This window comes from Lepisosteus platostomus, chromosome 13, assembly GCF_059453375.1.
Source record: "Lepisosteus platostomus isolate fLepPlt1 chromosome 13, fLepPlt1.hap1, whole genome shotgun sequence".
NCBI classification, from domain to species: Eukaryota; Metazoa; Chordata; class Actinopteri; order Semionotiformes; family Lepisosteidae; genus Lepisosteus; species Lepisosteus platostomus.
The window spans coordinates 2,723,987-2,748,030 of NC_142623.1; the positions used below are offsets into that span (position 1 = coordinate 2,723,987).

Here is a 24,044-nt window from a genome sequence, read left to right on the forward strand (position 1 = left end):
CATCGCCGTGATAGATGTTTATTTAGGCCTCATCTGTCCATCAAACCTTGCTCCAGAACTCTTGTGGCCCGTCTTGGTATTTGTTTGCAGATCCCAATCAAGCCCTTCTGTTCTTGCTGCTGATGAGAGGTCTACACTTTGCAGTACAGCCTCTGAATCGGATGGGTGGATCGGGGCACTCGAGATTTACACCCCCACACTCTGGAGATTATTTTGATTTCACGAACAGTCATTTTGTTTTGTTTTTTCTTTATACTTAGAAACATTTTTATGTCGTCCGCTGCATTTTTCATTTTTTGGACAACCAGTTCTCAGCCCGTTCTTGAATCCTCCGTGTCACGATCGTAATCCCTCCTCTTAAGGGCGCTCCGGCTCTTTCTTATTTTGCTAATTACATGCACCTGTCCCCAATCCTGCCCCTCCTTATTTAAGCCAGGCTCTCTCGGTACCCTGTGCTCTGCACTGGAACACGGACACCCGGAGGCGCGCCTCAGAGGGGCTCAGAGCGCCTGGCCTCGTCATCCCGTTTGTATTCCCTCTCCCTGCAACGGATCCCGTTCCGGCTTTTATCTCTGTCTTGCTTTGTCTCGATTGGATCACCCAGGATTTGGACTTTTGGACTTCGCCCCCGGTTTCCCTCCTGGACTCCTTGGACCTGTTCGCCCTTGCTACGCCCCCCGAGCACCAGATCACCATCGTCACGCCCCCCTGTCTGTCAGCCCCTCCTGATCCTCGTCGTCTCCGCCCCGTCGTCCTTTTCCACTTATTTCCGGATTATACCGTCTGCACAGGGTCCAGAACTACGCTTCACGGGAGCCTGGACCGGTTCCCGTTACGCTCCAGTCGTTCCCTTTCTCTTAAGAACATTCCTGATTAATGATGTTGCAAATGCCGAGATTCTTACCAATTTCTTTGATGGTCACTTTCCTCCCTCTCATTTTCAAAATGGCCTTCTTTTCTGTCAGAGTGAGTTCTCCGGTCTTCCTGTTGGCTTTTGCTGACTAGTTCAAGTCACAGACTTCAGAAGCAGTTTCAAAGAACCTCAACCATGCCTAGGCCTTCACAGCTCTTGTTTGTGTGTGAAACGTTTGCAACGTGTAATACCTGGGCAATTAGAAGCTCCTGCAAGTCGATTGGCCCAATATATATACTCATCTAAAATGTGGTGGGGAGGGTTGAACAAAAAACGTGCTGTTGTTGTATAAGGGTAAAACCTTTATGCATGAAAATACCCATAGGTAAAAGGGAACATCCTCTGGTTTTGTCTGTTATTCATCTTGTGATTTGAAGGCCAGTTTTCCTGAGCACACAGCTATAATGAGCTCCTTTGAGCTCGTGTCCCAGTACTTTCTTGTCCCAGAGGACACTCTGGCCCATGCCTTCCGAGCACAGTGCTTGATAGTCATCAATGAAGCACACAGCGGCACAGTAGGCTCTGCGCTGTGGCCCTGGGAAGGGGAGAGCCAGGCTCACGGTGGAGGAGCGAGAGAGGCCGTGTGGCGAGCGTGATGCCAGGTGGGGCGCCAGCGAGGGAGCGACAGCAGGCCTGCCAGGGGCCTTGTGCCAGGCTGGCAGGGGAGCGGGCGGGGGGCACAGCTGCCAGCTTCGCCTCACTGGACAGCCCCAGTGCTGGAGGGGCCACACCGACAGCGGGGTGCCAGTGTACCCCCTGCTGCTCACAGACGAGCCTCAGAGAGACTTGGGGGGGGGGCAGCTGTCTTCTGTGTCCGTTTGGAAATCCGTGCCGCGCTATCGGCGAAGAACAGCACTCGTTTACCATACATCTGCTGCGGCCAGCATGGAGAGAGATCTGGTCTTTAACGTGATTAAGACAGATGAAGGCTGCAGCACATCAGGAGAAGGCTGTCGTCATTTATCAGCCCGTCCATATTACACAGAATTTCAGATTCCGCTATTCGTTCCAATTTTCCAGTGAGAAAATGTCGACTGTCAGTTGGAAACGCTTCCTGCAGCACACCATGTTGAATACACAGTAACATGCTGCAAATCAGAGGGAAGCCGAGATAAAATGATGTCATTACAGAAGTGGTAAGGCTTTAGCAAGGCAGGATATGTGCATGGTGTTTGTAAATTAAACCCATGTGGGAAGAACTAAGAAAAGTCCCGTGATAATCCTGTCGTAACATGTGTCTGTCCCTTCAGACATCGTTGTTTGAATGTGGTTGTGCCCCCAGCAGGCCACCAATTTATCTGTATGTGGCCACAACCCATTCAAACGTCTCAGTCTGATGAAGGGTTTTCCCAGAAGCGGTCATCATTACCGCCAGCATCGCACTGCGTCTCAGTGGCCGTTGGTGGAGACCGTTGGCAAGATCTGCTTCGTGCTGCCCAGAACCTCCACGAGGTCTGTTCCGGTCAGGTCATTCACCGCTGTACGCGAAAGCAAAAACCATCTCCTTTAACGTACAGATAACCTCCTCTCCACGTAGCCCAGGTCCCCCTGTGGAGGACAGTTGTATCTGGTCCCGGTGCAGCAGAATCAGGTCTATTCATTAACCCACTGTTGTCCACGCCTAGCTGCACAGTGACAGGCAGTTCTATTATTTTAGTCTTTGGCAGAATCAGATTGTGAACCAAATGGCCAAAATGCAGGAACATTTGAAAATGATGCTGCACCTTTGTAGGAGAAAAATGTATCCAATATATATCAGGGTTGCATTGTGCACTGAATGTTTAATTTGTTTCATACATAAATAGAAATGTTAATAATTCATTGGTTAGGTTATATGAGAGTTTAATAGACTTAGAAGGGGTCTCGTTGCCCAATAAGTATGGATCTATATAAATACAGTACTTTCTGCACTGGATCACTGTGAGTGACACGTCGTGGCTGAAGGGTATAAGCACAGAACCCCACCTGGGATTTCAACCCACAGACTTGAGCATGACAGAAATATTGCATTTGAAAACGGAAATCTTATTTGTGTGTAGGAATATCCCGGGGCAGGGGTGAGGAGCTGCCATATTATTAGAGCCAAATATTAGTTTTGCAGGGTGTTTCATTCCTCCTTTTTTAAACACAAACGGTAGGTCTGTGCATCCTCTGTGATAACGTACTGCTCCATTCACAACTTTTCTTCTAGTTGTGTGCTATTTGGAAAAGAGGACTCAGCTCCCTGGGGTCACAGCTCAGAGGCACAAGGACATGGGAAGAGATGAAGGGATCATTTTGTTCGAAACTTTAATCTGAGTCGCTCATGAACTGGGACAGAAAGAGCTGCTGTCCTGTACTGGGCTACAGTATAATTCCTCCCCATCTCCTGTCTCCATCCTTTTCTTCCAGACCCTGTATCTGTCTTCACTTCCCTCTCTCTGGACACTGAGATGGAAAAAACTCGTGGCTTATTCTGTGAGGATTACCGACTGCTTCACTGCAACCGCTTCAGTGAGAGAAATGATTTTCGGATTTGCATCTATTAGAAATGTTAAGAAAAGAACTTTTAAGCACAGGAGGAGGTTTGGTGGCGGTAGCGCTTTCTTTCAGTAATGGGTTAAAGGTTTGTGTAGTAAAGTGGTGCCCTTACGTGCAGTCTGCTTTTGGTGATCAGAGTCCAGTGGCCAGTAGTTACTGTGTTTCATTTTGCCGTTTCCCATGTTTTTACCCTAAGACATCATGCATAATTGTGATTATTGAGTGATTCCTTTCCGTACACCTCTAAGATTTATCACTCGTTTACCGTGCTTGTACTTCTGTGAGCTGTGCCGCACTCCACTGTTGTGTTCTATAGAGTTACAGAGTACGCACCTCCTCTCGTGTGAGACGTCTATTCTCACTGGCATGTTCTCTTGCTTGCCGGAGGAGAAGAGGAGTGGGGAGCTGGGATGAAGGAGGCAGGCTCATTCTCGGCCTCCCCTCCCGCTACATTTGCCATGCAAAAACTCAAAACTGGATTGATCCCGGTTCACTTCAGAGAATCCACACTTCAGGTTTTCCTTAGGACTTCATCGCGGAGATTCATTGATATAAAAAAACATAAAAGCTCCATTTACAACCTGTTTTTGATCACAAGATGGGAAATGGGCAAGGGGATGAGAGGGCACCTTCAGTAACCTTCAGCTGGAGATCACTTGAACAGCTAAGGATCACCTGAGGAAAAACTCTGCAACAGGAATGGAAATGAAAACGTTATCTTATGATATTGGGACAATAACAAGCAAAAATGACCTTTCCCCACTTATGTGGAGCTCTAGCCTCACACCTCCTGTGTTTTGAATGCACATAGATAAGATGTAAACTCTTTGCTGTCTCGGGGCGTCCTGGTTAACACAGAGAGCCATGTGGTCACTGTGTCCAGATCTGTCTGAGCTGGGCGGCAGGACAGCAGACTTCGACAACAGCTTGCCGACAGGCGGCCCCTCCGTGCTCCTCTGCAAACAGGAGAGCCACAGCGTAGCGACACCAGATGGACAGAGACCAGGGGTCAGAGGGTCTATTGTTCTCTCTGAAAAAGAGATTGACCCCAAGTGGCTCTCAAGCCTTCCCAGAAGCCACTAACCATAAACCCAGAGGCAACACTGTGAGGAGACCTGCCTCTCATGGCACACACCAGCACTTCTACTCTTTATGCTGTTGTATGTATCTCTTTTTAATTTCTTTTTATTCCCCCTTTTAAAACAACTTACATCTTAATGCATTATTTAAAGATTTACACGCTTGTGCGTTTCAGAACTTTCTCAGGTTAAATACCACAGTACAAAATTGCTAAGCTCTTTGTGCTACTCTCTGCTTTTAAGTTCAATGACTGCCTGTAGCTGGCTGAGAGAAGAGTATTTTCTCTGTGCATTGTTCTTATCCTTTCCAGGAAAATAAAACCACAGGGTTTGTTTTATTTGTAAAGCCTGAAAGCTTGTCAGTGTGTCTAGAGTTCAGTGATCCTCTCCTCCAGTTCTGCTCTGGTAAGCAAGAAACCCGGTCTCATCTCAGGCCTTGGACAGCTCTTCACTCACAACTGCCCCATTCCCATGCCCAGATCAGCCCCACATATGTCTCTGTGTGTCTGAGTCTGGAAGATACCACAGATACCATGTCAACATTGCGTGGAGGCAAACCACCGGAGAGCCAGTTCACCGATTTGCAGATTGATACTGCATGAATATTTCATGGCTGACCCCCTTCCTTTCTGGGCTTGAGTGACATCGCTTTTTAAAAACTGCACCATTGTTTCAGCCCCAGGGGTCTGTTGCTCCTGTTTTTCACTAAGCTGTTGCCTGTTTAGATCAGGGTAAGCAGTGTGTCTCCACATTGGTAGAACATGTCTTTGGGTTCTTTAGAATGGTATAATATAATCAAAACTTAAAAGAGTTACATGTCACTTTGATGACATTCCTTATGTTGAAAAAGATCACACATCAGTTTTGGATTTCCCCATTTTTAATAAGATTAAAGGGCTGTGGGAGTATGGGACAAGCTACCCAGGCATTATGATGACGCCGATGTCCTGGTTTTCTTCAAGAAATGGCTGGATATCCTCAGATCACTTAACTACTAACTAGTGTGCTAAACAAGCTCCACTGGACACATGGCCTCCTCATTTGTAAGCTTTCTTAACGTTTGTAATTAGACGCTGTCGATGCATGTTTTGAGCTAACAAAAATCCTTGGTCTTGAATTTGAGCGTTTCTCTCTTTTTGACCTTGGGGGAGTGGGGGTCAGGGCTCTTGTGTGGGGTATGCTTTCTTAAACACATCAGTAATAGGAATTAATTGGAGCATTAAAAACGCATTTTTCCCGTCGTTCCAAAAACAGCCCCCAAGAGAGCGCCTGCACACAGCTGCTGCTTGTTGGACCCAGCTCAGGTGTGGCCCGAGGGCTCAGGACTGCAGAGCAAGGACTCTGGGGGTCTGGGGTCTGGCCGCAAAGGAAGCACAGCTCTCACTCCTCTAGGTAAAGTTCAGAGTGGACAAGGCCTTCAAGGCTGTTACTGTGATCACAGTTCTCACTGGCCTTTCTCCCTTGCTGGCTAGTTTTTCATTTGAGTCTGTTTTGTGTGGCTCAGCTGTGCATCTAAAATGTCATGTTTCACTGTATCCGCTCTGCATTATGCTGTGCTTTTGTCTGCTTTACCCAGCTGAGTGCACTTCTCTTACTGTCAAGGGTTACTACAGCTGTAAATATAATGATGCTTTGGGCTTGTTGCTTTATGTACTGTATGTATGTGCTGTTAGACACAAGCCAATCTGGGATTTACCTTGATTTACTGTGGTATGACTCCGTCATCCTCACTTTCTTGTCAATCCTATATCCCTTTTTTATTCAACCGACATTTACAGTTTAAGGGATCTATTTTCAGTGGAACTTTTTATTCCAGGACAAGATGATGCAGTCTGCATCTTCTAATGTGAAATAGACATTTTAAAGATTACTATGGAAACAACAAATATATAATTGAAGTGTGTAAATGTTTGCCATTTCCAATGCACTGTGTATTTAAACGTATTTTAGAAGTGCACCTTTTCAGCACAGTGTCACTTTATGACGTCTTGTTATACCAGAGCTATGTTACGGTATATATACTGCATTTGACTGTATCTATATATTCATAGACTCGGCAAGCAGGTAGATAATATTCCTTCCCAAAGTTCACAGTGACTGCTTACTCTTAATGTGCTCAACCCTAAAAGGCATTCCTTATAAGACAAGTATATGTCATGCTGATGATTGCTAAAAACAGTGACTCAGCTATCCATGACTGCTAACTTTGACATTATACATATAAATATTCAGTGCTAAATTCTATCATATTTGTATATTGTGAAAATAACTTGTACCAATACAGTAAATGTAGGCTTCTGCTTAGCTTGAATGTCTGTGGGTTTCAGGTGGAGGATAAATATTTCTGGAGTTTCACAAGAGATGAGGTCATTTCATCAAGCTTTCAGGCCTGGTGCTGGTTCATTATTGATCTGGCAAGGTTAGTTGGTTAGTCCTCATCCTGCTAACAATACTCATCCGGAGTTTTTTCCTGAAATTGCCTTAGTTTCTGTTTATTCTGGAATATTGTGCACAATATTGGGTCAACGAAATCCTATTGATATTATAATCATGTTGCTATGATATTGCTGTCCTGGTGAGAAAGGACTGTTAGACACAGGTAGGTGGAAGGAACTGCATCTCTTTAGTCTCAAGCAGAGGAGTCTTAGGACATGTCATCGCAGCAGACGGCCTGCTCTCGGTTGGTGAGACAAGAGCCCGGAGACCTAAGTGAAAATTGTATGTATTTTTTGCTTACTGACCCTGATGTGTCAATAACCTCTGTTCTAAAAGGCGCAGTTCTGCCGTTATGCTCCATGAGTTTCTCGGGAGGAGGGGGGGATGTGTTTTCCTCCACAGTGTAAGAGCTGTACTGATCTTAAAAGGGCCTGTGAATGCAGGCCTGCCGCGCTGCTTCTGAAAGGATGCGACTGCTGGCCCGGGCCCCTCTGGCAGGACTTTGTGCCGAGATTTCGAGAGCGCTCCCTCGGAGAGCCGCAGGTTGACAGCGACTCCAAAGCAGATGTTGTCCTCCGATAACAAATAGTCCACCCCCCCCTCCCGCTGCCTTCCTCCAGGAGATTTTTTATCCTTTTCTTGTTCTAATTTTCTTTCTTTGGAAGGGCCTGCGACTAAAAGGATTAGCATTTCCACTTGGCATTATAGCGCCCCGCTTCAGAAACTGTCCACCTCTGTCGAAGAATAAGAACACAGCCACGCTTGAAAACACTGGGGACGAACCTTCCTCGGCTCGAGAGTAACCTCTCCAAAATGCGAAAATGTTTTGACATGACGGTATTCTTGGTACAGTGTTCCGTAATATTGTCGGATTGTTTAACATGGTTTGTCACCCCCGAGCCTCAGAATGTAACCAGGGCCACAGGAATGATCTTGACAGAAGGGTGAGGGTCAGAAAAGCGGAGTTTCACCCTAATTAAAATGGGGTGCAGCTTTAGCCTGGTCATAACAAGTTTTTAGAGTGTTGAGATCTTTAACTTCTCTACCATAAACTTACAAAGGGGCCCATTCTTTAAGTACTTAATATGGAAGTATGCTAGTGTCTCAGTTGCATCATTCATTTAAAGAGTTTCTCTGTGTTCATAATGTAATAAAACAGTTATGACATACTACAGTACATGTCATATACTAAGTACATGAGGAAAAGGCTTCAGAAGTCTCTATAGTAGTAATGCTCAAAGCTTTAAATAAACAAGGCTTTTAAACTCCAAAGTCACGCTGGCTCGGATGACTGGCTGTGCTCAACTGCCCATTTCCCCAAGGAGCAGCAGTAGTAGTCCCTCCTCATTAATCCACTCCCTCTGGAGCACCTCTGTTCTGATGCTGATCCCCGCATCGTTGGGATGAGGTTTAGGAAAAAATAGGAAGAGTCAGAGTCGCTTCAGGCTCAGTGAAAATGGTGAAGTCTCCCAGGAAATCTCAGTAACCCTTGTAATGATCTGGCTGCACAATAAAGAAAATTTCCATCATCATAAGCAATCGATTCCAGTAGCCGTAACTGTGCTCAATCAATGATCCAGGTCTCGGCCCTTTTCATATCTCAGAGAATAGATATATTCACTGTAGCGGGAGTGTGAAATTAAACAATAGTTTGAGCTACAAAGCAATAGCTGGCTGTGTCTTCTGTACTTCTCGTTTTAAGTTGTATTTCTTTCTGGAGGGAGCAAGTGCGCTCTGACTCCATCCTAATCCTTTTCAATCCGCACTGTAAGGAAGTGATAGTGGCTTCCCATGAGATGATATAACTGCATTGCCACTGTCATCGAGCCAGGTTAACCCTTGCAGGGCCTCAGCAGAGAGGCTGAAGCAGGACTGGAGGGAACTGATCAGCTTTGGTGTCTGTCACTCCGGACATTGAAAAAATGAATAAAATCAAGGACAATTCTAGTGTGTGACAGGTCGAAGGGACTATTTAATGTAGAGCTAAATACAGTATAACAAACTTGGACTGAACCATTTTGTGGGCTTGTGTTATGTTGTTTCCCTGGCAATCCAGTCTTGTTAAAACAGTTCATGCACAGTGGGTTTGTGTTAATGACCTTTCTTTCTATGTTATTAGGTACAGTCCATTAATCTTACTGTAGAGTAATGCAATATTGTGTAGCCCCGTCACATTGTGTCATTATTTGAAAACCCACCCTGGTTTACGACATCATTTATGGATGATCACTTGCGTAAATGAATCATGAGTATCTGTCCATGTATTAAATGAATAGTCCAACAACAAACAAGGCCATCACGCTGATGCTTTTCAGGGTGAGATTGCAGGTTGGCCAGAATGTCCTGCCTGTGCTGTTGTGGAATTAGCTGTGTAACAGTGTTGTCTAGTAATTGCAGCTGTGCCTGCCTGTGCCCACGTAGGGAGACTCTGAGCTGCTGTAGATCCCCCTCTCTCTCCTCGCAAGCATCACCTCGGCGGAGAGGAAGGCGCTGTGCACGCTCCCACACGCCTGCGCCTTCTCGGCGGAGAGCTCGCCGGCTCGCGGGTGACCGTGCCCTGATGCCTCAGCACTGGCTTGTGGTGCAGCGCCTCGTGCGCCGTTTTTTCTGTCGTGCTGGTGAGTGCGGGGATTGACTGCCGTGGAGATCTCTGGGCTCTTTCGCTTCAGATCCCCCCCCCCCCCCCCCCGTTGCCTGCTGTTCCCTCCCCCTCCCCAACTGTGAAAGGTCTCCTATCCCCCTGCCTGCCCTGCTTTGCTGGTAGCCTCCACACGCTGCCTGGCTCAGTGCATTTTGCCCATATAAGGAGAGAGAGAGAGCCGAGCAGGGGCGAGATAGAACATACTATCTGCACAGGCTTTCTGGGGGTGTTAAGGAGGATAGCTGTTGTTGTGGGGGGGGGGTTGTTGCCAGTCAGTGCTCTTTAGAATGGCAGAGAAATGCAGAGAAAGGGAGGGAGCTGGAGAAACGAGGTGACACCTCGTTGCAATGATGTAGAAGAGAAATAAGAATAAAATTCGACAGCTCCTCTTGCCCGATACAGCTCGCACTAGGCGCAAGAGGGAAATAACTTTGACAGCTTCCTTGGGCAGCCTTCTTGACAACCAACAAGCCACCACAACTAAGCTAAAACAATTGACACAATCATGCTTTGTGTTTTTAATTTGAAAAATGCATTTTCTGCATATTATTTCAAGCTGCACATTCGCATTCAGCTTAATTACACAGCAAATAGCACAGAGTAGCCAAGTGCAGAACCGTTCAGTCACGCAGATGAGGGAATTGCTCATCTTTCCGGCTCCTGCAACAACTGCAAAATGGACAGACAACACAACACATGTATCCGCTCCTCCGCAGTGCTTAACAGGGCAGGATTTTGGGGAAGAATGGTAGGATGTTGTGCTTGCAGCTATCAGCCAATCAATCAGTCATTCAGCCCAATCGATCAACACATCAATCAATCAGTCAATCCTTTATTTAACTAAATCTGTCAGTGGAGAACAAATCCTCATTTGGAAGGACAGCCTTGGCCAGGGGACTCTCCCCACTCCTGCAGAATGCACAAGGCGCAGCCCTCCAGCCCCAAAAGACACATTTGAGGAAGAACAAAAGAACAAAATGCCACATCTCACACAAGAGTTGAATTTGCATCTACAGCCCTCAGATAGAAAACTGAAATCAGTTAGCCCTGCGATCGAGAGGTCATCTGGAGCAGGAACCAGAAAGGACAGGAAACACTGGCCCTGATTCCAGAGGAGGGGGTGTTTGGTGGTCCTCTTTTGCAGTGTAAAAGAATTGACGATCATCTCATGTCACTCGACATGAGAGGCTGGCAGCTGACAGTCTGTATAGTAAGGACAGATTTCCTGTGTCACAGCACAGTGGTTTTCTAACTAAAAAAAATTCCACTTTTCCCCCTGCTTCAAAGGAAACTGCAAATTCTTCCCTTTTCTACTTCTTTATTCTGAGCACTATGTTACACATTTCTGATTTCTTCAGCAAAGTTTTACTAATGACAGACTGATTCTTTTATAAGCAGGATGATTCGATAAAGAAAGAGTCTTTTTGCTCTAGAAAGAACCGAACCCACGAACAAGTTTCACATCTAGTAGTATCTGTAGCACATTTTTTAAAAAAATAAAGTTAAGTGCAGCTAAAAATAAATGCTCTATAATGTTGAAACACCAAAGGGTGTTTTTGTTAATGGGGTAAAATGTGGCTCAGGTTGTACACAATTAATGTTATCTTCTCCTTGACCAATATTCGGGATCTTTGGAATAGTTTTAATTTACTGCCCAGAACTCTTCTTGAATGTTTTTTTTTAACTTCCCGTTCCAGATTTAAAAAGCTGTGCAGGGCAGGCTGGAGCACCTTGCAGTCACCTGCCCGAAACAGAGAAGAGAGCTGTGAGATTTTCACTTCTCATTCCCCTGCGGCTCTCCCCTCGCCATGCCTGCTCCGGGAAGCGAAAGCCTGTGTTTGTCCTGTGGTCTGGCATTAAAACGAGCGGCTTCAGTGGAAAGAGACCGTGCCATTAATTCCACTGCTGTCCGTGCAGATCTGTGAATCTCAGACCGCGGCTGGTAAGTGCTCCTGTTGTTTGGCAACAAATAACGCCCCCTTGCTTTCCTGAAACACCTGCCCAGCTTTACTTTCAACTCACCGAGCAGAGGTGCTGGCCAAGTCACTGAGACTTTTTTGGGCATAAAACAAACGGGATTCTGTTCAACATCTGAACTTCCTTTTTTAAAGACGCGCTGTTCATAGGAACAAAACACAATATGAATACTGTAGTACAAAGCGTCTTACTCCTGTGGACCCCTGTGTCTGTTGTTGTTGTTCCATGTGGGCCCTTAATCACCAGTCCTAATGCACACTGGCATAATTGATCTGCTTGCAAGTTTAGACTTACATTCTGCACCATGTCCTTGGTTTTAAAAATACACCAGTTAATGCACATCATTTCCAACGACTTCATCACCCCAGCCTTTATGCTGTAGCTCCTAAACTAAATAATAAATAAAAATTTTAACCAAACAGCTTTTTATAGGTGATCAATTGACAGTAAACAGACACAGGTGGGAATGACTGTGTTTCAGATAACCCGTATTTTTACTTCGGAGTAGGTCCAAGCGGACATATTCCAGCTTGCACATCTAAGTGAGGGCAGTCCTGAAATTCACTAATTAGCACAGTCTTCAGACCAATTACAGAGCTGTTTCAGAGAGTGGTTAACATTTTAAAGGTGGGATTAATTAGCCGTGGTGATGGCGGTGCTGAAAATAAGGGAGAGCAGGGTTGAGAAAAGTGATTAGTATGAGCCAGGGACAGAAATGGCCAGTGTGCCTCAGGGCTGGACTGCCAAGCGAAAGAAAGTTCAGTGTAAAAGATGGTGGACTCTGAGCAAGCCAGGCAAGGGCCTCATCCTGCGATTGCCATTTCAGTTTAATTGCAATGTGATCTCAAGGTTACAGCTGAGGCGCATCACTGCCCAACTCCAGTGAGGGAAACCAAGTAAAGAACACAGGGTTCAGCAAAAGAGAATCACGGCAGCTCTTTCACCTTTGCTGAATGTTCGTTTTTTTGCTGAAGCAGCCTAGACTCGAAGAACCCAACAGCATAACCAGGCATTACAGCAAAAGGTTCATTTTTAGTTGGATCTTGTATGGATTTTATTTAGTATCTCGAAACGTTTCACCAAATAAAGCAGTACAAATAAAGTTGTTTATTTTAAGAAGCCTTTAATCACTCTTAATGAATAACCTTGTTTCAGGGTAACGATTTCCCCAGCTTCCTGTTTTGCATTGCTGATTGGCTGCACAGCTCATTCATGCTTGCATCTTAATACTGATTTGAAACCATATCATGGTGTGCAAAGTGCAAATAAAGCTTATGAATGAATCACCTTCCTCAAAAATAGCCTTCCAGTAGTTGTAGTGGTTGTAATACAATTTTATTTCTGAGCACTTTTGAAGAAACTCGAAGAGCTGTACAGCAGAGCGCACAGTACACAACAGAAATAAGAAAGTGAAAGAAGGACAGCAAATTGACTAAGTGAAAGCAGGAGTCAGACTAAATTGCACTTAGTTTTAGTAAGAGGATATATCTTGAAGTGAGCTGACAGGCGCAGGTTCTCTGCTGGATTTGGGCAGTGAGTTCCATTGCGCCGGGCTGAACAGCTCTATGCAGTAAATCCTTAAAATAACCTGGACCTACAGGATTAAGCATCTTACGCATGAACAGGAGAATCATGATATTGACTCTTAAGTCTCAGTGGGAGCCAGTGCAGTTTACCTACTACAAGAGTTACGTGGTATTGATGCAGAGTACTATCAGTTAGTACACTCATTCAGGTGACTGAATGTGGAGGAACTGAAGTCTATTTATTACCTCTAATGCACCCCAGTAAGGCATTGAGGTAGTCTTATCTTGATGAAATAAAGGCCTATCAATATTTCAGCCTCAGACGAACACCGGCCACTGGAACACTGTCAGGGCTGTTGTTAATCTACCATTCATAGTCTGTTTCAGAAAGATTAGCATTAAAATTGAACAAAGCACCTCCGCAAGTAGTTATTTTAACTGGCAATGTGCTTTTTGATGTCCCACCTTGTTTTCCATAAGCGCTGGAGGGTTTTTCCACTGCTCAATCTGAAAGAAAATTTTCCAATTAAGAAAATAATTAGCTCGATTAACTAATTGAGAGCGCGGATGGGCAGAATGAATAGCGGAAGGTCCTCTGGGATGGAAATGTGACACCTCTGAGCCTGGAGATTTGTCCGCCAGTGGGGAGAGAGGGAGTAATTACCCAGTAGCTCTCCCTGACAGCAGATTCAGCCTCTGGGGTGAAAGGCAGGCGCTTTTTAGACGCATCTCCCAAGCAGTTAAACAGCTGTTTAAACTTGTGCATTTTGAAGCTCTCCTCCAGATGACTCCTGTATGTGAACGTTGCCATCACTCAGAAGGCTGCTGCATGCAGCACGATCCAGACTGCGCCCCTCGGTGTGACACCACGCCCTGTTAACTGGTTAACTGTTAACTGGTGCCACCCTCTCCGCCTGTCCACTACCTACTTTCCCAATTTCAGAAGGCACAGTAGAATCATTCGTATTAGGTGACAAGTTCATAACAATGTTTAGTTTCCTTTGAACATCTGTCAGGACCCTGATTGCCTCATAGGCAAAAGAAGCAGATCTGTCTTGAGCCTAGAAAGTATGTTTCTTTTATGTTTCATAGACTAGTTTTTGTATTTCAAATCAAAGCTGAAGACTTATCAGCCAAAATCCACTCAGACAGTCTAAACTCCTTCTGTGTGTTGTGTTCACGAATGTGTTTGTAGTTGGGTTAAATGAAGAAACAAGGTATGTTTCCCACGTGCACTGTTTTGTTTCTGTGGTGCTCTGCTCTGGAAGCATGCTTCCTTATAACGAAGAGGTCCTTTCCCCTCTCCTGTCTGGCACCTGCACAGGCACAGCCCAGGAGAGGCAGCGGAGTGGATTGTGGATTGGGCAGAGTGCCCTTGGGAAAGAGAGTGAGAGAAGTGTTTAAATAAATAAAACCCATTTAAAATAATTAACCCACCGGCTGGCCAGCCACCCAGCCTCGCCAAACGAGGAATCCCAAAGGATTCTGGGTCAAGCTTTCTTATTAAGTGCTGTAGATGTGAGCAAACAATCCTCTCGTAGATTCACAAACATACCATAGTACATCATTGTTAACCATTCTGCTTTCTGTAATTGATAGGAGAAGCACTGTACAATTAAGTGCAAATGCAGAGATGGGCAGCTTATTGAACGGCATCAAAGTTTGTTTTTTTCTAGGGGTGATGTGGTAGTCTATGGAATTGTTTCTGTTACTCCTTTATCAGAAGGTTTTAGTCAGGTAATCAAACACAGAACGGAGGTTTTCTGTGTGGGTGGAGACGGGTGTCGCTAAGAGGATCTATACATGTACATATACAAGATAGCGGCCCACAATACAAAATAAAATAACCGCTGGCTAACATGCATCAGTACTGTATATATCAATACATATCTCGGCAGACAGCAATGACTCAAGAAGCCCACAGCCCATAGGTATGCAGGAAATCTCTGAGGTTAGTGTTTTGCAGAGACATACAGAAAGAACTCTGGCTGTTAAATCCCAACCCTTACCCTGCCCACCTCTAATAATTGTGTATTACTGCTTGGCAATTGCCAGTCTAGGTCAGCTAGGAACATGAACGAGGCTCGAACCCATGGCATCTGCAATGTGGAGCTCAACAGCATTTGGCCAAGTCATTCCTTCCTGCCTCTCGACTCAGACATGACTCGCAATACTCGTGTGAAAAGGCTGGGGGAAGAGTCTATGCTGTCAGGGTGGTTTCACATTTCTTTCTTATTTTCATCAAAATGATGCAACTCAGTGCAACAGGATACAAACGAATGGGTTTCAACCAAATCCAGAGCAGAGATTTGTGTCACCAGAAACTCCCAGCCCTGCTTGTGACAGCAGTGCATCACACCACACATCCTGCAGACCAGATCCCTTCGGATTCAGGGATCGCTGCAACTGTGCTCATCTGTCTAGCACAGTGCGCACTGATTCGCAATGCATTGTGGTAGTTGTAGTCTGTACTGCATACGGGTAGGTGTAGTCTTTAAAAAAAGTAGAATTCCCAAAAAAGGAAACCAAGTGACAAATATTGACCAATTAGAAGGGTGAGCTTTCTCACCAGCATTTCAGATACACTCAGGCTGAACACCCTGATTTTTCAACACTGATTCCAGAGGATATGACATCTCGGAAAAGGGGTGTTTTGTTTCAGTTGAAGGTAAAAGACATTATATTATATAGTTAGCAGGCAGGTCTTGCAAGGCTTCACCAAGACATAAGGATGTTAACACTCTTCTATGTCGTCATCTTCTGGATGTGCTTGGCTGTAGATTTTCCTGATACTTCCCTGAGAAAAAGACACATTAAAAACACGGTCGGGCACATGAGTTCACTTTAAAAGTCACAATTGAATATAGGACCCTGGGTGATGGTTAATACTTCCTTATATTTCTAGCACGCTTTTCATCCCAAGGGATTCCAGAGTGCGATTCCAGAGTGCTCTAAATACAGGATAGGACTTACATTACCCACCACTGAAGTTCAGTACTGATGCAGTCCTGTATCTAGTGTGTTTAAACATAGCCTATGTACTTAAGCAAGTCTAAAAAATGAAAACTGAGCTCTGCTAGTTGTCAACAACAAACCATGCAGCGAATGTCTACCAGTCCTACCAGAGAGAATCTTCAACTGAGGCCAATGTCAGCCTTCGATAAATTGGCATTCGAAGATGATATGGAGTGCCAAACCAATACGCTGTTTTAAACGTCAAAAAATGTTTTTTTTGTATTTTCTTTGTGTCCTTATCAATATATCGAAGTTTTAAATTTCTGTGGTTCAGGAACCGAGAGGGCTGAACCAGGTTCTTTCTGGTGTGGCTATCCATACTACGGAAAAACAGCGCCCCGTCTTTCCGTGTTCGCAGCACATCGAATCATTAATACGTTATTTTAAAATGCGCTGCTGATACGGTGAAGATCAGAGCAGTTACTCTGGCTTTTAGTTGATGTCTGTAAAAGCAGTATCGAGGTCTGCCACTCTTGACCTTTGAGAGAACTGAAAGTGCCTTAAAGTGACAGACGCTTCAGATCTGCGTGTGGGGTCTGCTGTTTACAGGAAGGCCCTAAACTATTATTAGAGTGCCCCTTTCACACTGGCCTGCCACAGTCTTCAGCAAAACACAGCAGAAAAAGAAGTTTCAATCCAGGAAGTCTAAAAAACAGACACCCTTTAAAATAGCAGCAAAGCGTCTCGTTTGTATAATTAGACGCATTGCTCTTTTGCACTTGCGTCGTTTTGTTCCCTCTGCGGTCCGATTTTCAAACGGCCGTTTCTTTCATGCAAGCACAAGGTGATCTGAGATTAAACAAATGCGAGCTGCTGAAACGCACCTGAGAAAGGGAACAGATTGATTTTTGTCTTTCGCAGGTGAGCACCCTGAACTCTACCGTTGCAGCGTTTTGGTAGCAGCATGTGGGAATGGTGATATCATCTCATTATCCTCGCTGAGAAATAGCAAGTGATCTGCCGTGCTGTGGAATTGTCCACCATGGGACCACTGTTAGTGTTGTCAATTTGCCATGATGAATTAGCAGTAAAAAAAAAAAGAAGCATTTTCAGGCAGACATTCAAAAGCAGCAACCAGAGGTGTCGGAGGAACAAGTAGGCTTCCTTTACATGACAGTTCCATGCTTGGTGGTAAATGGTCTCAAAGACACCTCTTTGACAACATCATTCTTATATCAATGGGCTTCAGAGTCTGGGTCCTTGTTTCCCCCATGTTCTGATGCTGGATTACTCTCTTACGTGTGTAAATAATGTGCTTCTCTGCTGAAGCTGATTGTGAAGCACCTGTGAACTGATGTGCAGCACGAGTCAGATGGCCAAGCTGACCCCAGCAGTGACCACTCCTTCTTATTCAGGCAGGTGGGCGCCTCCTGTCAGAGATACCAGTTGCCTGCAGGAGTCTACAGAGTGTAACTCGTTCAGGAGGAGGAAATTGAGCTCTTGAGCAGAAAAGTTTAAAAACCTTCCTGTTGATGTACGCTGTTCCCCCAAGTGACTGCAATGTCAGTCAAAGGGAAAGGACAGAGGAAAGAAACGGGAACGGTATCTTCTCCATTATTGGGTCACTTCACGGAAGAGCACAATGGTTACAAGCAGGATGAGGCCGTTCTAAGGCATCTGAAGTCATCCCTTCCAGGCCCTTCTTGAAAGAGCCTGGATATCTGCTTTGACACCATGCCTGGGTAGCTTGTTCTAGACCCCTCAGCTGCTCAATCAGGCTTTATAAATGTACTTTTTAGTTAATCTGTATGTCACTGGTGCCTGAATTGGGAATCATTTCATTTGTGAGCCCTATCTGGGTAAAGAAGACAGTGATCCACTCTCACTGTATTGTATATATATAGTTTTCCTATGTTAGGGAATTAAATATATTGTATTTCCAGAGCTGTATCTGTATCTACACCTATACATGTACACAATAAGGGGTGATTTTAACAAAATTCTGTTCAGAAAAGGGAGCTTTATAGTCTTAATATCCACATAACATCAATGAGATTTAAACTAAATTTGTGTAAACTGCTCGGATTGGGCACTACCTGCAATTTAAAAGAGAATATAGCATTTTTACATTTCCAAGTCTTATCTTCGGGATCATAGATATATTAAATGAGAGAAAGCAGAATTATATATGTATATTTATATATATATTTACTCTATTGAATTAATGTTCGGTGCTATAACCATGCTTTTCAAGTAAGTCGTGCCACTGAAGCATTTTCGAATTTGAATTTGAATGATTGCAAATACTGCTGGCCTTCACGGTCTTGTGGTCTACGTCTGCATGGTGTCACACGAGGAGATACCGGCGTGTAGCCCGGTGTGGAGGCCGGGGTAAGGACTGCAGGCAGTAAGAAGCCAGTCCTTCGGCACTTTCCCATCAAGATTTGCACACAGTGCTCCGGCGGAGAACAGGCGGCCCCACGCAGAAAGCATTCTTCCCAGATCCTTAAGCAGGGATTCCTGATGGTGTCGGGGGCTGGATAAGTCACTCCAGGCGACTGCAGGCAACTGTGTGACTAACAGAGGGGATTAACAATGGCCATTCTGTTAATGTGCTACAATGCTGTTAGCCATGGGCCATTGACTGTCTACTGCTGCTGGAGCTGCTGGAGCCAACTAGCAGGCATGGGGCTCCACACTTGCACTAGTGTTTGTGGACACCTGCTGAGATGTGTGAGCTGGATGCAGCACGGAAAGGGTTAACAGCCCCCCACCACTTCTACCAACCCCCTTTCTTGTGCCAGCAAGCTCATTTGAGACGTCAGTTGTTAGTCAGTGGGAGGAGGTGGGGGGGGGGGGTTGGTGGTCTTTGTGAGAGAGAGAGCGCGAGAGCCGGAGTAGAAGAACACTGCATTTTATTTCACACGGAACGGCAGCTGTTGGGCAGAGACTGTCTTGAGCACAGCGAGAGCGAGAGAGAGAGAGAGAGGCACGGTTTGAGGTTGTAGCAGCAGCAAGCGGACATTCGAAATTCACTCTGAACGGGCTCGTTTGGATAAGCCAGCACAATCGGAAGGGCGATTTCATTTCACGTTTTTTGTTTTGTGGTGTTTTTTTTAAAAAAAAACCAACAGAAAAGAGCCACCAGTGTCCGCCGTGTCCTCGCACACAGCCCTCCCTTCTCCCTGTGTGACAGAAGGAAGCAGGACAGCGCTATTTCCTCGGCTTGCCTGGCGGTAAGTGCCACCGGCTCTCCCCTTGCCTTCTCTGTGCCCCGTTCCTGCTGGGCTCACTCTGCACCCTGCCAGCCCGCCAGGAGAAGGGCTCCTGCAGGAGAGGTAGCTGCTGCTGCACTGCCTCCTTTGCCCTCAGTATTGTGTGCGGCTGAGCAGCCAGGCAGCAGCACTAGTGCTTCCACAGGGCGGTATTACAGTAGACTAGGGAAGAGGCAGAGGCAGCAACATCTACACAGGAGCAGCGCATCCTTCACGGGCGGCAGTAGGTCAGTCGATCTGGGCAAAGCTGCAGTGGATTTAGACGAACCCACCAGCACTGTATTTATGTATTGCATTGCCGAAGTATGTTCAGGTGGATCTGCACGTCTCAGTGTCTCACACTTATCGTCCATCTGAGCATCTGCATCCATCGTTGACGAGGCTGATATTGCCAATTAGGAATATGTTAATATTCCAAAAACGTGCAAGCCTGCACACAATTTTTTTATGCAGATGTGGCATTTATACACGCCTCACATAATTGTTAATCTGGTCTGTCATCCTCTGCATCCACAAAAACCCCTTCTGCTTTTGCATTTTCTGGAGGTGGAAGCAAAAGACCGGATCTGTGCGTTAAAATATTAAATGCCAGTTTTTTTTCCACTTCATCTCGGTGGCGGGATATGCATATGTACCGTACGTGTGCATTTTTGTCCATGCAAACACTCGAAAACAATCCAGTCAAGGGACCCGATCTGCACCAGTGGCCGGGAGAATGGCTGGATGGCAGGCTGTAAATGAGTGAGCGAAAGAATGAATGAAAGGCTGGGCTCAGTCAGTGGCGCTGCTGATTCGTACATGTATGAACACTGAAACATTCAGGGGCATTAAGATTGATAGCTGTGTTTAATGCTGCTCAGCCCTTGGGATTTTGTTGTGTTTGATGGTTTATAAGGAAGCTTGTACTGTGAGTGTGTGTGAAAGAGCTTTCTTTAGTGGATACAGAAGACTGGGAGGACTAGGTGTCAGAAATAGCCCATTCTGGACATGGTGTTGCCAGTAATCCCTGCAGTTTAATGGATTTATTAGGGCTTGGCTGTGAATGATAACACACAAGAATCATTCGCTTGCTTCTCATGGCCAGATCTCAGTCTCTGTCAGGCAACCTGCTATTGGCTTGCTGGCTTTTTTTGTAGCCTATTGATTTGTTTTTTGGGGTGGGGATGAAAGGCAGGGACAGTTGAGGGAAACGTGCAGTGATGACCCGTTTATATGTGCACTCCCGGATTCAAGGGTACAGCACTGTACAGCGCTGGTGTGACATTGCCACACTTGTGTGCCTCCATAGTGCGCGAGGTCTGACAAGAGAAAGGGATGCCAGTGCTGGGAAATGTTCTTAGATTTCTCTCCAGCTGTCAAGAAAGACAGCAGAGCAGAGCTGGGGTAATACAGGGCTGGAGTCCGATTTGTCTTTAAATTTTTCATTTCTTCTTTCTCGTTTTTTGGTGGGTTGTATGTAGCCCCTCTGTTGCTAGGACACTCCCTTTGAACATTTTAAAGCAAGACTGTCATTGGCTGACTGTGATGATGCAAGCGCTCACCCCAAATTTCTCTATGTGCCTGTGAAAACACGATTACCTGTCCCTCTGACCGCCTCGGTTTGTCTGTTCATCAGGTTTCCTTTTTCAATACTGAACGTGCTTTCATCGGAAAATGAGAAACATCCTTTATTTGCATGCTGCCTGTTTTTTTTTTTTTGCTGGCCCTGATGGTCTTTGTTTTCTATCTCTCATTTCCCCGGCCGTGTAGCATGTATCTCAAAACTCAGGTGACCCTGCAGTTTGTGGGTCTTGTGGACAGGTATTGCGATGTCCCAGTTTGATATCACAGCCTTTCCTCCCCTTCACAGCGGACAAGCCTGTGGTTCTTCACACCATCCCCCTGTGGTACAGGGGCAAAGCAGCAAGAGGTCTTTCTTTCTGTTTCGAACGGTCGCCCTCTATTGTGTGCAGGAAGAGGCCCAGATGCGGCGTTATTTTTAATTTTCCCACACCGGTGCTGTCGCAGCCGGCAGTCAGCTCAGCCGTTTTGTTTGCAATTGCAAAACCAGCCATGAATTTAACCCACGAGCGTCTGTCGTCGAGGTTCGGGCTCCGAGGCGACGCGATCCAGCAAGGGCTCTCGCAGCAACAGAAAGGAAGGGGGGAGGGGTGAAGGGACTGTGTATCTGACTGTGTGTCTTTCTTAACCTTGAGACTCCATTGCCCAGCCGCTTCTGCTGCAGGGGGGGGGCAAAGGTAAAGGCGCTAAGGGCATGGCGGGAGAGACTCCAGGGGTGGAGGGCGTAGGTGGGACAGGGGAGCTTTGTAGAGGACTGGAGTGCCCTTGGGAGAAAAAAACCTAGGACAGTTTCGTTTGACACTGTGAATTGCGATGGCACCACGGAATCAGAACGGGAGATTTAGGAAGAATGGTGAATGCTCGTTCGTTAGACACATCCCTAGCAGCCAATTGCATGTTAACAACGCATTTTTATTCTTCAGCAGTGGCTCCTGTTGGTAAGCCTGGAATCTGAGTTATTCACAGCAGTCAATGTTCTGTGAGCTCCACAATAATGTGGGCAGTAGCGGGATGTCAATCAGCGATGCAGGGCGTCTGGCACAAGGCAGCCCATGCTCCTAAGGTCCTTTCTAATGAATTCAGCACAACGTTGTCACTGCGCGGGAGAACTTGCTGGACAGGTGCAGCTCTGCGTCTGGTGCTGGGTTTCCAGTTCCCACACCCCTGAGAATCCCATTCACTTTGTTCATGGAGGCTCTTGCGTGAGCATCCCTGGACTGGATCAGCATCTTTGCACACAAACGCAAGAGGAGCAAAGTGGCCGGGACCCTGGTAATGTTTTAGTGGAGTGTTGTGCCATAGTTGCCCCTCCCAGGCTGGAGGTGGGGTGGCTGTGACGCTGATTCCTGCCATGATGTTGTCTAGCAACACGGTCTTCACAGCCTGGTGAAAGGTGGCAGAAAAAAGTGTACTTTCTGACTGCCTATGAGAATGATTGTTGCTGTCTTAGAACTTCACGTTCTGCCATTAATAGCTGTACAGCCTCATAAATCACATGCGATGAAAACAGTGCCGAAATAGAATGAATAATACAGTAATTTAGGAGAATTCTTCACATTTGTCTTATAACCTGGGGTTGTACTTTCACAGCACCGTGTACAGTCACAACAATGAAGATGCACTGGTCCATGTCTGGCTTTTATGCAGTGAGTTCAGTCAACCTTGCTTTCAACTGGCCGTGATGGATGTGCAGGAGCTCTGCTGAGAAATGCAAAGCAGCAAGAGAAATCTGGGCTTTTCTGTGTCATTTTTGTTTGTTTCAATATGGGTGTTGGGGGGGGGGGGTCATAGGTCAAGGATTGCAGTCCTCGCTGACTGTAGACATGAGGTCTGATCTACTAATCCCAAGTGTCAATTACTGCCTCTGTCCCCAGAGAAGAGGAGAATCCAGCATCTTTGCTTTGGCTCAGATCTGATCCAATTAGCACAGAGATAAGACACTGATAATCCTCAGCCCACAACAGCTCTAATTCGTTCCCTGTTTCATGGCAGTTCCTGGAGTACATCTCCCATTTTACAACGAAATGATTTTAGAGTCATTTCAGCTTCCGAGGTTAGGCTCTTCCACAAAACGCACCAGTTAACACAAATCAAGCACATCAGATATTTCACCTCAACAAATGTAAAGTAACCAGCAGGTGGTTGGCTTATAGACAAGAACATGTGGCTCCTGAAAACAGCGATGGAGGATTGGGAGTCTTATTTCCATCCCAGCTCAGAGACTGCCTCAGAGGCTGTAGGAACTGCTTGCAGCAGTATTGCTAGACAAGACCTCTTCACAGAAAAAGGCAGGGATGAGCATTTGAAAAGGGAGAATGCCTCTGTTGTGCTGTTCTGCATCTTACTCTGTATTTACCCGAGTCTACAGCAGTAACATTTTTCATCAAGATTGCTGTTAAATGCCCATCTCTTCTGACAAATTGTGAAAAGAAAGGTGATGTAAAAAGGTGTTGCTCGTCATTGGTCCACTAAGTGGACAAAGTGGCTTCCATTACAAAGCAGGGTGGCCAGACAATTTCTGACAATTTGCACAGGAACTGGTACTTGCAGAGCTGGTCTGAGACGTTTTTTTGCATGTAAGGAGTAGATTAGAGGAAAAATGACATTAAAATCTGAATAATGCAAAAAATCCCACATCTTTCATCTGTCCTCAAATGTCATGTAAAAATATATTTCTTCAGGCTAGTGTTTTTAATGCTTTGTCTTCAAAAATTAAGTTTGTGCAGAATCTGTGTGTTTGTCCTGGTGTGTTTACACAAGGGGAAAGAAATAGCTCTTGGAGGCACCTGAGTGTGTTCGCTGCCTGCATTTTATTTAACTTGTGCAGATAAACAGGGACAATGCTGGGTGATGCCTTTGCTGTCATTCCTGTTTTTCTTCTGTATGAAGATTTTCCTCAATAGATGTGCACACTGTTCCCTGAGTGTCCACACAGTTTTATCCTACTAAGACCATGTGCTTATCTGAGTGTCCCATCACAGTGGTCTGATTTGTCTGGTCTCTTGATTACGCTTCTCTGTGCTTTGTCTCAACTTTCTCCTGTGTTTTACTACAACTTATACTGCTTCTACCTTGGTATCCCTCAGCAAAGATTTCTAAGGGTCGTTTTAAAGGATTCAGTATCCAGTCCAGTCCTATTGTGTTCACATGATGGAAGTGGAG

General features: G+C 45.6%; 1 protein-coding gene and 1 long non-coding RNA gene across 3 annotated transcripts in view; both read left to right on the forward strand.

The window, feature by feature from the left end:
- The window catches only part of LOC148649620 (uncharacterized), a 66,846-nt gene extending 49,742 nt beyond the window's left edge, over nucleotides 1–17,104 (forward strand). The window contains exons 11-14 of the long non-coding RNA XR_015925886.1: nucleotides 3,305–3,406; nucleotides 5,767–9,566; nucleotides 11,287–11,531; nucleotides 16,969–17,104. This is a non-coding gene — a long non-coding RNA (uncharacterized LOC148649620). The remainder of the gene's footprint in view (nucleotides 1–3,304; nucleotides 3,407–5,766; nucleotides 9,567–11,286; nucleotides 11,532–16,968) is intronic.
- Nucleotides 17,105–18,915: 1,811 nt separating this feature from the next.
- Nucleotides 18,916–24,044, forward strand: part of fam49al (family with sequence similarity 49 member A, like) — a 32,741-nt gene continuing 27,612 nt past the window's right edge. The window contains exon 1 of one of the 2 annotated variants that reach the window (XM_088602543.1): nucleotides 18,916–19,283. The gene's annotated coding sequence lies outside the window, so the exon portion shown is untranslated. The remainder of the gene's footprint in view (nucleotides 19,284–24,044) is intronic. The other variant, XM_088602541.1, reaches the window with a different exon arrangement.